Source organism: Pristiophorus japonicus, chromosome 3, assembly GCF_044704955.1.
Source record: "Pristiophorus japonicus isolate sPriJap1 chromosome 3, sPriJap1.hap1, whole genome shotgun sequence".
Lineage (NCBI taxonomy): Eukaryota > Metazoa > Chordata > Chondrichthyes > Pristiophoridae > Pristiophorus > Pristiophorus japonicus.
Window position 1 is genome coordinate 40,508,667 of NC_091979.1, and position 12,561 is coordinate 40,521,227.

A 12,561-nucleotide genomic window follows, 5' to 3' on the forward strand; every position below is an offset into this window, starting at 1 on the left:
TTTTCATTAGTTAATCCAGCATCACAATTTAACGTTATATTTGCATGCCTGCATTCGCTTACTGCACTTTTAACTTTAATGTCCTTGGCATCGCTGTGCCGAGAATGAAACTGTCCCTTTAATTTCCTTGGGTTGCCGGTCTCGTTTAAAGGGGCCTTCCAATCCGGTTCGCCGTTCTGTGCCACGTATTGCTCCTCCAATTCTGCCCCTCGTGGTCTGGTCACGGCCATTTTGATTCCAGGTTCTTCGACTCGTGGTGCGGCCGCCATCTTCTCGGCTCTCCTCGAGGTAGGCTGTGGTGATCTTTTTCTTTCCAAGTTCGGCCACGGACGTCGGGAATCCACGTTTTCCACCGATCTTCTTCCCTCGTAGTCCTGCCACAGCCCGTAAGGTGAGGTCTGGACGTTCAGGTTGGGTGATCTCGCCACAGTGTTGTGCAGTCATCGCCGCACAGTCGAGCTGGATGGTAGGATGACTGCACAACACGGATGAGGTCCTATGAGATTAATTTAAGGAGCTAGGAGCTAAATTAAAAAGTAGGACCTCAAAAGTAGTAATCTCGGGATTGCTACCAGTACAACGTACTAGTCAGAGTAGGAATCGCAGGATAGCTCAGATGAATACGTGGCTTGAGCAGTGGTGCAGCAGGGAGGGATTCAAATTCCTGGGGCATTGGAACTGGTTCTGGGGGAGGTGGGACCAGTACAAACCGGACGGTCTGCACCTGGGCAGGACCGGAACCAATGTCCTAGGAGGAGTGTTTGCTAGTGCTGTTGGGGAGGAATTAAACTCATATGGCAGAGGAACGGGAACCAATGCAGGGAGACAGAGTGAAACAAAATGGAGACAGAAGCAAAAGACAGAAAGTAGATGAGTAAAAGTGGAGGGCAGAGAAACCCAAGGCAAAAAACAAAAAGGGCCACTTTGCAGCAAAATTATAAAGGGTCAAAGTGTGTTAACAAGGCAAGCCTGAAGGTTCTGTGCCTCAATGTGAGCAGTATTCGGAATAAGGTGGACAAATTAACTGTGCAGATAGCAGTTAATGGATACGATGTGGTTGGCATCACAGAGACATGGCTCCAGGGTGACCAAGGCTGGGAACTCAACATCCAAGGGTATTCAACATTTAGGAAGGATAGACAGAAAGGAAAAGGAGGCAGGGTGGCATTGCTGGTTAAAGAGGAAATTAATACAATCGTAAGGAAAAACATTAGCTTGGATGATGTGGAATCGGTATGGGTAGAGCTACGGAATACCAAAGGGCAGAAAATGTGAGTGGGAGTTGTGTACAGACCTCCAAACAGTAGTAGTGATGTTGGGGAGGGCATCAAACAGGAAATTAGGGGTGCATGCAATAAAGATGCAGCAGTTATCATGGGTGACTTTAATATGCATATAGATTGGTCTAACCAAACTGGAAACAATACAGTGGAGGAGGATTTCCTGGAGTGCATAAGAGATGGTTTTCTAGACCAATATGTCGAGGAACCAACTAGGGGAGAAGGCCATCTTAGACTGGGTGTTGTGTAATGAGAGAGGATTAATTAGCAATCTCGTTGTGCGAAGCCCCTTGGAGAAGAGTGACCATAATATGGTGGAATTCTACATTAGGATGGAGAATGAAACAGTTAATTCAGACACCATGGTCCAGAACTTAAAGAAGGGTAACTTTGAAGGTATAAGGTGTGAATTGGCTAGGATAGATTGGCGAATGATACTTAAGGGGTTGACAGTGGATGGGCAATGGCAGACATTTAGAGACCGCATGGATGAACTACAACAATTGTACATCTCTGTTTGGCGTAAAAATAAAAAAGGGAAGGTGGCTCAACCGTGGCTATCAAGGGAAATCAGGGATAGTATTAAAGCCAAGGAAGTGGCATACAAATTGGTCAGAAATAGCAGTGAACCCGGGGACTGGGAGAAATTTAGAACTCAGCAGAGGAGGACAAAGGGTTTGATTAGGGCAGGGAAAATAGAGTACGAGAGGAAGCTTGCAGGGAACATTAAAATGGACAGCAAAAGCTTCTATAGATAGGTAAAGAGAAAATGGTTAGTAAAGACAAATGTAGATCCCCTGCAGTCAGAATCAGGGGAAGTCATAACGGGGAAGAAAAAAATGGCAGACCAATTGAACAAGTACTTTGGTTCGGTATTCACTAAGGAGGACACAAACAACCTTCCGGATATAAAAGGGGTCAGAGGGTCCAGTAAGAAGGAGGACCTGAGGGAAATCCTTATTAATTGGGAAATTGTGTTGGGGAAATTGATGGGTTTGAAGGCCGATAAATCCCCAGGGCCTGATGGTCTGCATCCCAGAGTACTTAAGGAGGTGGCCTTGGAAATAGCGGATGCATTGACAGTCATTTTCCAACATTCCATAGACTCTGGATCAGTTCCTATGGAGTGGAGGGTAGCCAATGTAACCCCACTTTTTAAAAAAGGAGGGAGAGAGAAAACAGGGAATTATAGACCCGTCAGCCTGACCTCAGTAGTGGGTAAAATGATGGAATCAATTATTAAAGATGTCATAGCAGCGCATTTGGAAAGAGGTGACATGATAGGTCCAAGTCAGCAAGGATTTGTGAAAGGGAAATCATGCTTGACAAATCTTCTGGAATTTTGTGAGGATGTTTCCAATAGAGTGGACAAGGGAGAACCAGTTAATGTGGTGTATTTGGACTTTCAGAAGGCTTTCGACAAGGTCCCACACAAGAGATGAATGTGCAAAGTTAAAGCACATGGGATTGGGGGTAGTGTGCTGACATGGATTGAGAACTGGTTGGCAGACAAGAAGCAAAGAGTAGGAGTAAATGGGTACTTTTCAGAATGGCAGGCAGTGACTAGTGGGGTACCGCAAGGTTCTGTGCTGGGGCCCCAGCTGTTTACATTGTACATTAATGATTTAGACGAGAGGATTAAATGTAGTATCTCCAAATTTGCGGATGACACTAAGTTGAGTGGCAGTGTGAGCTGCAAGGAGGATGCTATGAGGCAGCAGAGTGACTTGGATAGGTTAGGTGAGTGGGCAAATGCATGGCAGATGAAGTATAATGTGGATAAATGTGAGGATATCCACTTTAGTGGTAAAAACAGAGAGACGGACTATTATCTGAATGGTGACAGATTAGGAAAAGGGGAGGTGCAACGAGACCTGGGTGTCATGGTATATCAGTCATTGAAGGTTGGCAAGCAGGTACAGCAGGCGGTTAAGAAAGCAAATGGCATGTTGGCCTTCATAGCGAGGGGATTTGAGTACAAGGGCAGGGAGGTGTTACTACAGTTGTACAGGGCCTTGGTGAGGCCACACCTGGAGTATTGTGTACAGTTTTGGTCTCCTAACTTGAGGAAAGACATTCTTGCTATTGAGGGAGTGCAGCGAAGGTTCACCAGACTGATTCCCGGGATGGCGGGACTGACATATCAAGAAAGACTGGATCAACTGGGCTTGTATTCACTGGAGTTCAGAAGATTGAGAGGGGATCTCATAGAAATGTTTAAAATTCTGACGGGTTTAGACAGGTTAGATGCAGGAAGAATGTTCCCAATGTTGGGGAAGTCCAGAACCAGGGGTCACAGTCTAAGGATAAGGGGTAAGCCATTTAGGACCGAGATGAGGAGAAACTTCTTCACCCAGTGAGTGGTGAACCTGTGGAATTCTCTACCACAGAAAGTTGTTGAGGCCAATTCACTAAATATATTCAAAAGGGAGTTAGATGTAATCCTTACTACTAGGGGGATCAAGGGGTATGACGAGAAAGCAGGAATGGGGTACTGAAGTTGCATGTTCAGCCATGAACTCATTGAATCGTGGTGCAGGCTCGAAGGGCTGAATGGCCTACTCCGGCACCTATTTTCTATGTTTCTATGTTTCTATGTCTTCGCTGGGGCTAGCAGGTCCCTAATAAGGCCGTGGATAGTGGGCCCACAACTGCTGAGCAGGATGGCCCTACGCTTGTTCACCAGTGTGGCCGGTGAGTCCCCATCCAGGTCGTTGGCGATGAAGAAGTGATCTAACCTTTCCACAAAGGCGTCCCAATCTTCCCCATCGGTGAATTGTTGGAAGTTGCTGAGATTAGACATGTTGTGCATGGAATTCGTAACCTTGTCGCCAGTTATTGTGTATGTAGGCACTCTGTTAATGATTCCACGAGGCAGGGGTATGTCACTTGAACTGTACAAACTGTCGTCTTTTATTGCAGCTCCTAGAGTGAGGACACCAAGAGGTGAACTCCCTTTTATACTGGGTTACCTGCAGTGTACAGGTGACCCTTAGGTCTTCAGCAGCAGCACCCTCTTGTGTACAGGTAAGTTATATACAGGCCGAAGGTACATTCAGGTCTAGTGTTACAGTACATCAGTACATCATCGGCATGCATACATAACAGCATGAAAGAGTCCATGGTGGCTAAATAGCTGCAAGCCTCTTACGTCAGGAGCTCATAAATGAGTGCTTTACCTGAAAGAACGTTGGTGGTATTTACAAGGCTGACACACTGCTGGGTGTGCAGGTCATACATCAATGGTGGGCATCACCTTGGTGAAAGTTAAAGTTTAAGTTGATTGAAGTTAAGTGTAATTATACCCTTTGATGTTAAGGAATCACCAGCGTGTAACAGTGCAGCTATCTGAGCCAATGCACAACAAGGTTTTGTTAAATAAAAAACACTTAAACCGAACATTTGTCTGAAATCATAAGTATTTCTGTGCAAACCAACCCCCCTGCCGCTTCTCCTCCCCACCTCTTCCCCTTCTCCTTCCCCTCCTGACTCCAAGCCGCCTGGCCGAGGAGCTCCTCAGGAGATGCTTCATGGGGAGGGGGTGAATGGCAGCCGAACCGCTGCTTGAACGGATACGGGAGAGAATGGTCCCGAGGTGGGAATGTGCTCCGAGCCAGAAGCAACATGCTGCTTCTCGCTCTCGTGTCATTGGCAATGGGGCTGTGGCACCTTGGGGTGCAGTTCCACGCTCCAGGACCACTGGGAGCCCTCTGCCACCAGTTTTCCTGGCTACCAGCTCCAGGGCCTCCTCCATCCCTTCCATGTTATATACTATTTGTTGGCCAAAAACCTCGGTGCCAACTATGTTCTTGGTGCTTAGTAGGCTTTTTGCGACTGATGAATCTCCCTCGTGCCTCCGACATCAGCCAAAGAAGCACACACTACAACCACACACACTTGCAGTCCCCCTCTGCTCCCTCTCTCTCTGTCTCCTCTTTTGCACAAGTAATGATGACCCCTGACCTCCTGAATCGCAGGAAACGAGCGTTGCAATGCCGTTGCTAAGGACTGCAACACTTTACGGCAGAAGGTCAGAGAAATTTAACGCTACCGCCCAATTCATATCGCTCATGGTAACTGTTGTGTCGTTGTAAAGCATGCACTCCCATGTTCCGCCACCAGAATGTGCATCCCCTGAAGTCACAAGGGATCCCAGCATCGCTTGGGAGCACTGTATATAAGCCGGCCCCTGAGGCCTGTTCCTCACTCTGGAGTGTCTTAATAAAGACTAAGGTCACTGTTACTTTAACCTCCCTGTGTGCAGTCTCATCTGTGTTAGGAACACAATAACTGGCGACGAGTATACGAATCCAACGCAAAGATGCAGCAAACTATGGGCATCCTGGAGAAGTTCTCGGAGGGTGAGGACTGGGAAGCCTATGTCAAACGGTTAGACCAGTACTTTGTAGCCAACGAGTTGGACGGAGAAGGAAGCGCGGCAAAAAGGAGAGCGGTCCTCCTCACGATCTGCGGGGCACCGACCTACAGCCTCATGAAGAATCTTCTGGCTCCGGTGAAACCCACAGATAAGTCATATGAGGAGCTGTGTACATTGGTTCGGGAGCATCTTAACCCGAGGGAGAGCGTGCTGATGGCGAGGTATCGGTTCTACACGTGCCAGCGAGCTGAAGGTCAGGAAGTGGTGAGCTACGTCGCCGAGCTAAGGCGACTTGCAGGACAATGTGAGTTTGAAGGCTACCTGGAGCAAATGCTCAGAGACTTTTTTGTACTGGTCATTGGCCACGAGACCATCCTACAAAAACTTTTGACTGTAGAGACACCGACCCTCAGTAAGGCCATTGCGATAGCACAGGCGTTTATGTCCACCAGTGATAACACCAAACAAATCTCTCAGCACACAAGTGCTAGCAATGTTCATAAATTAACTGGAACTGTGTTTGCGAGCAGAAATGTGCAGGGCAGAAACCACGAGTCTGCAACTGCCAGCAGGCCTCAAGTGACCCAGATGACTCAGTGTCCGCAACAAAGGATGAATGCAAGGAAATTCACACCTTGTTGGCGTTGTGGAAGCTTCCATTCAGCCTATTCATGCCGCTTCAAAGAGTATGTTTGCAAGAGCTGTGGAACAATGGGGCACCTCCAACGAGGCACCTGCAAAACCTGCTAACCACCACGTGGCAGAAGATCGGTCCATGGTGAATCAAAGCAATTTTGAGCCTCAGAGAGAAGAGGCAGATGCTGAAGTACACGGGATGCACACATTTTCGACGAAATGTCCACCTATAATACTAAATGTAAAATTGAATGGCTTACCCGTAGCCATGGAACTTGACACTGGCGCTAGCCAATCCATCATGAGTAAAAAGATGTTTGAGAGACTGTGGTGCAACAAGGCACTCAGACCAGCCCTGAGCCCCATCCACACGAAACTGAGAATGTACACCAAAGAGCTTATCACTGTTCTGGGCAGCGCCATGGTCAAGGTCACCTACGAGAGCACGGTGCACAAACTGCCACTCTGAATTGTCCCGGGCGATGGCCCCACACTGCTTGGAAGGAGCTGGCTGGGCAAAATCCGCTGGAACTGGGATGACATCCGAGCGCTATCACATGTCGATGAGGCCTCATGTACCCAGGTTCTTAACAAATTTCCTTCCCTTTTTGAGCCAGTTGTTGGAAACTTTTCCGGGGCGAAGGTGCAGATCCACTTGGTCCCAGAGGCAAGACCCATTCACCACAAGGCGCGAGTGGTATCTCACATAATGAGGGAGAGAGTGGAAATCGAGCTGGACAGGCTGCAACACGAGGGCATCATCTCCCCAGTGGAATTAAGCGAGTGGGCCAGCCCGATTGTTCCAGTACTCAAACGTGATGGCACGGTCAGGATTTGCGGCGATTATAAAGTAACTATTAATCGTTTCTCGCTACAGAACCAATACCCGCTACCTAAGGCAGACAATGTAATTGCGGTGCTGGCAGGAGGCAAGACGTTCACCAAGCTCGACCTGACTTCGGCCTACATGACGCAGGAGCTGGAGGAGTCTTTGAAGCATCTCACCTGCATCAACACGCATAAGGGACTATCCATTTATAACAGATGGGCGTTTGGAATTCGGTCGGCTGCAGCGATCTTCCAGAGAAACATGGAGAGCCTACTCAAGTTTGTACCACGCATGGTGGTTTTTCAGGACGACATATTGGTCACGGGTCGGGACACCGTCGAGCACCTACAAAACCTGGAGGAGGTCCTCCAGAGACTGGATCGCATAGGGCTGTGGCTGAAGAGGTCGAAATGCGTCTTCATGGCAACAGAAGTGGAGTTTTTGGGGAGAAAGATCACGGCGGACGGCATTCGGCCCACAGATGCCAAGACAGAGGCTATTAGGAACGCGCCCAGGCCACAGAATGTCACGGAGCTGCGGTCGTTCCTGGGACTCCTCAACTATTTTGGTAACTTCCTACCAGGGCTAAGCACCCTCTTAGAGCCCCTACATGTGTTATTGCGTAAAGGTGAGAACTGGGTATGGGGAAAAAAACCAAGTAATTGCTTTTGAGAAAGCCAGAAACATTTTATGATCCAACAAGCTGCTTGTGTTGTATAACCCGTGTAAAAGACTTGTGCTAGCATGTGATGCATCGTCGTACGGAGTCGGGTGTGTAGTACAACAAGCTAACGTTGCGGGGATGTTGCAATCTGTCGCCTATGCTTCCAGGAGCTTGTCTAAGGCCGAGAGGGCCTACAGCATGATTGAGAAAGAGGCATTAGCGTGTGTGTTCGGGGTAAAGAAAATGCATCAGTACCTCTTTGGCCTTAAATTTGAGCTGGAAATCGATCACAAGCCCCTCATATCTCTGTTTGCTGAAAACAAGGGGATAAATACTAATGCCTCAGCCTACATACAAAGGTGGGCACTCGCGCTATCAGTATATAACTATACCATCCGCCACAGGCCAGGCACAGGAACTGTGCGGATGCTCTCAGTCGGCTACCATTGCCCATCACGGGGGTGGAAATGGCGCAGCCTGCAAACTTGTTGATGGTGGCGCAGCCCACAGACTTGTTGATGGTCATGGAAGCGTTTGAAAATGCTAAATCACCTGTCACAGCCCGCCAGATTAGGACTTGGACCAGCCAAGATCCTCTGCTGTCCCTAGTAAAAAACTGTGTATTGCATGGGAGCTGGGCCAGCATCCCCGTTAAAATGCAAGAGCTAATCAAGCCGTTCCAGCGATGAAAGGACGAGCTGTCCATTCAGGCAGACTGCCTGTTGTGGGGTAACCGCGTAGTGCTACCCAAAAAGGGCAGGGAGACGTTCATCTCGGATCTCCACAGCACACACCCAGGTATAGTAATGATGAAAGTGATAGACAGATCCTACATCTGGTGGCCCTGTATTGACTCTGACTTGGAGTCCTGTGTACGGCAATGCAGCGTATGTACTCAGTTGAGCAACGTGCCCAGAGAGGCACCACTAAGTTTGTGGTCCTAGCCCTCCAGACTATGGTCAAGGATCCATGTCGACTATGCGGGCCGTATCTCAGTAAAATGTTCCTGGTGGTGGTGGATGCTTTTTCAAAATGGATTGAATGTGAAATAATGTCGGGAAGCACTGCCACCGCCAACATTGAAAGCCTGAGGGCCATGTTTGCCACCCACGGCCTGCCTGACATACTGGTCAGTGACAACGGGCCATGTTTCACCAGTGCCGAATTTAAAGAATTCATGACCCGCAATGGGATCAAACATGTCACCTCGGCCCGTTTAAACCAGCCTCCAATGGGCAGGCAGAGCGGGCAGTACAGTGCCTCAAACAAGTCACAGAAGGCTCACTCCAAACCCACTTGTCCCGAGTACTGTTCAGCTACCGCATGAGACCCCACTCGCTCGCAGGGGTGCCTCCGGCTGAGCTACTCATGAAAAGGACACTTCAAACCAGACTCTCGCTGGTTCACCCCAACTTGCATGATCAGGTAGAGAACAGGCAGCAGCAACAAAATGTAAACGATGGTCGCGCCACTGTGTCACGAGAAATTGATCTGAATGACCCTGTGTATGTGCTAAACTATGGACATGGTCCCAAGTGGATCGCGGGCACGGTGATAGCTAAAGAAGGGAATAGGGTGTTTGTAGTCAAACTAGACAATGGACAAATTTGCAGAAAGCACCTGGACCAAACGAGGCTGCGGTTCAGAGACTGCCCTGAACAACCCACAGCAGACACCACCTTTTTTGAGCCCACAACACACACCCAAAGGATCAACGACACCACCCCGGACCAGGAAATCGAACCCATCATGCCCAACAGCCCAGCAAGGCCAGGCTCACTCAGCAGCCCTGCAGGGCCAACAACACGCTAGCCCAGCCAACACACCAGAACAGACATTTGCACCATGGCAGTCCACCAGGGAAAGAAAAGCTCCCGACCGCCTCACCTTGTAAATAGTTTTCACTTTGACTTTGGGGGGGAAGTGATGTTGTGTATCTGTAAAGCATGCACTCCCATGTTCTGCCACCAGGGAGTGCATCCCCTGAAGTCCCAAGGGATCCCAGCATCCCTTGGGAGCACTGTATATAAGCTGGCCCCTAAGGCCTGTTCCTCACTCTGGAGTGTTTTAATAAAGACTGAGGTCACTGTTACTTTAATCTCCCTGTGTGCAGTCTCATCTGTGTTAGGAACACAATAGTAACGCCCAATTTCAAAAATGGAGACTTGGGGCTTTGAGAATGGGCGAGAAGCCGCCAATCTGAAAACCCATTTTTACCGCCCACGCCGGAAGTAACGCCAATTATTGGGTGAGCTGCACAAAAGTGTAAAATCTAGTCCATAGTCTTAGAATAAGGGACCGCCCATTTAAAACTGAGATGAAGAGAAATTTCTTCTCTGAGGGTTGTAAATCTATGGAATTCTCTTCCCCAGAGAGCTGTGGAGGCTGGGTCATTGAATATATTTAAGGTGGAGATAGACAAATTTTTGAGCGATGAGGGAGTAAAGGGTTATGGGGAGCGGGCAGGGAAGTGGAGCTGCGACTATGATCAGATCAGCCATGATCTTATTAAATGGCAGAGCAGGCTCAAGGGCCCAAATGGCCTACCCCTGCTCCTATTTTTTAAGTTCTTATGATGTTTCAACTCACGGGAGAATCTAGAACTAGGGGGCATAGTTTAAGAATAAAGGGTCGCCCAATTTGAACTGAGATAAGGATGAATTTCTTCTCTCAGAGGATTGTAAATCTATGGAATTCTCTGCCCCAGAGAGCTGTGGAGGCTGGGTCATTGAATATATTTAAGGTGGAGATAGACAGATTTTTGAGCGATAAGGGAGTAAAGGATTATGGGGAGCGGGCAGGGAAGCTGAGACCATGATCAGATCAGCCATGATCTTATTGAATGGCAGAGCAGGCTCAAGGGGCCAAATGGCCTACTCCTGCTCCTATTTCTTATGTTCTTATCATCCTCCAGGTGAAGTAGTGTCGCCTAATGGAGGAAACATAGCAGCTCATTTGCGCACAAGATCCTACACACACCATGATAATGATTAGTTAATATGTTTTAGTGATGTTGGTTGAGAGATAGATATTGGCCAGAATGTTGGGGATAACTCCTCTGCTCGTCTTTGAAATAATGTCATGGGATCTTTTAAGTCCAGCTGAGAAGGCAGGTCATTTAACGTCTTAGCCAAAGGACAGTACTTCCAATAGTGCGGCACTCCCTCAGCACTGCACTGGAGTGCCAGCCTAGATTTCTCAGTGAGGTCTCTGGAGTGGGACTTGAACCCTCAGCCTTCTGATTCAGAGGTGAGAGTGCTACCACTGAGCCATGGCTGACATTGGATAAATATTTGAAGCGGGGTCAAATACAGGGCTATGGGAGAGCAGTGGGCAGTGGAATTCATTTTTATTAGTTTTGGATGGTTCTCGCAAAGAGCCGGCACAGACTTGATTAGCTGGCTGGCCTCCTGCTGTGCTGTAAACTTCCATGGTTCTGTGGTTCTAATGATGCAATACTTCTACCATAAGAATATGCTATAAGGGTGTGTGTTGCCACAAGTGCTCTAAAGTGAATCAACCTTCATTCAATGCGCGCAGTGTGCTAAGAGCAAGTTAAGCCACCTAATTTTCAAATCGCAGGTGCTTGATCTATTGGTTTAGTGGACTATCGTAACAGTGGGGGAATACGTAGTCAAAGTTGACAACAATGGAATAAGAATACACTAGAGGGGAAATTCTGTGAGGCTCCATTGTTAGACAGAACCTTGCTAACAGTGAGTTGGAGAATCGAGGATATAGTGTTGAAGCCCTATCTTTGGCTCACGATCCATGCCAGTAATGGAACCTCACCAAATTATGTCTTGTATGTAATTAAAATGTTTTCCTTCTTGTATTTTAGTGAAGAACACTCTAAAATAATATGCTTATCAAAACAATTACATATCCTAAAGAAAACAAATGAATTCCTGCCCCTAATTATTGTACCTGTTCATACTGAGGGCTAACTAGTGGTTTGATTCAATTATCACATTGTACCTATGGGTACGTTGTACCTGAGTTCTAGGCAGATACTGGACTTTCAGCTCAAATGACCTGTACAGGGTAGCATCATGACCAGGTAAGCGACTAAGCACTTAAAGATCAGAGCGAATTCCTTTCACCTTGCTAAGTGCGGCTGGGAAAATTGATGTCATACTTGGCCTTCGAGAGGGAAAGATGAATCAAGGCACAAGGAAAGAGATGGTACCAAAAGGAAGTGGCCATTATACTAACTATAATAACTTCAGCAAGAAGAAAAATTGTGTTTTTTTCAGCACATGGTGGAATTTTATTTGCAGCTGGTGTACTTGGTGTACACCCTGTTAGTCCTTTCTGTTTCAGCATCCTTAGCCAGCTCACCAGCAACACGGTGATCTGAATATCCCCGGATTTGATAGTGCAGTTGTAATGAGCCAGGCTTTAAACTTCAGTACTCAAAAATATCTTAACAATGGAGCTCACGATGCTTATGGCCATGGCAGACATATCAGTATTTGGGGGAATCTGCTTCATGACTTTGTAACTCAACTGCCACAGCTTCCTATGCTTTTCGGTGCCCATCACACATAAACGGTGCTTCCTTGGAACTCTTTTTCCTGCTGCGGGTTTCTTTTGCATGGTCACACATCATGAAGCGCAACCGATCTAATAGAGGAAAGGTTGAGCAGGTTGGGCCTGTACTCATTGGAATTTAGAAGAATGAAAGGTGATCTTATTAACACATATAAGATTCTGAGGGGGCTTGACAAGGTGATGCTGAGAGGATGTTTCCCCTCGGGGGGGAATGGAGATG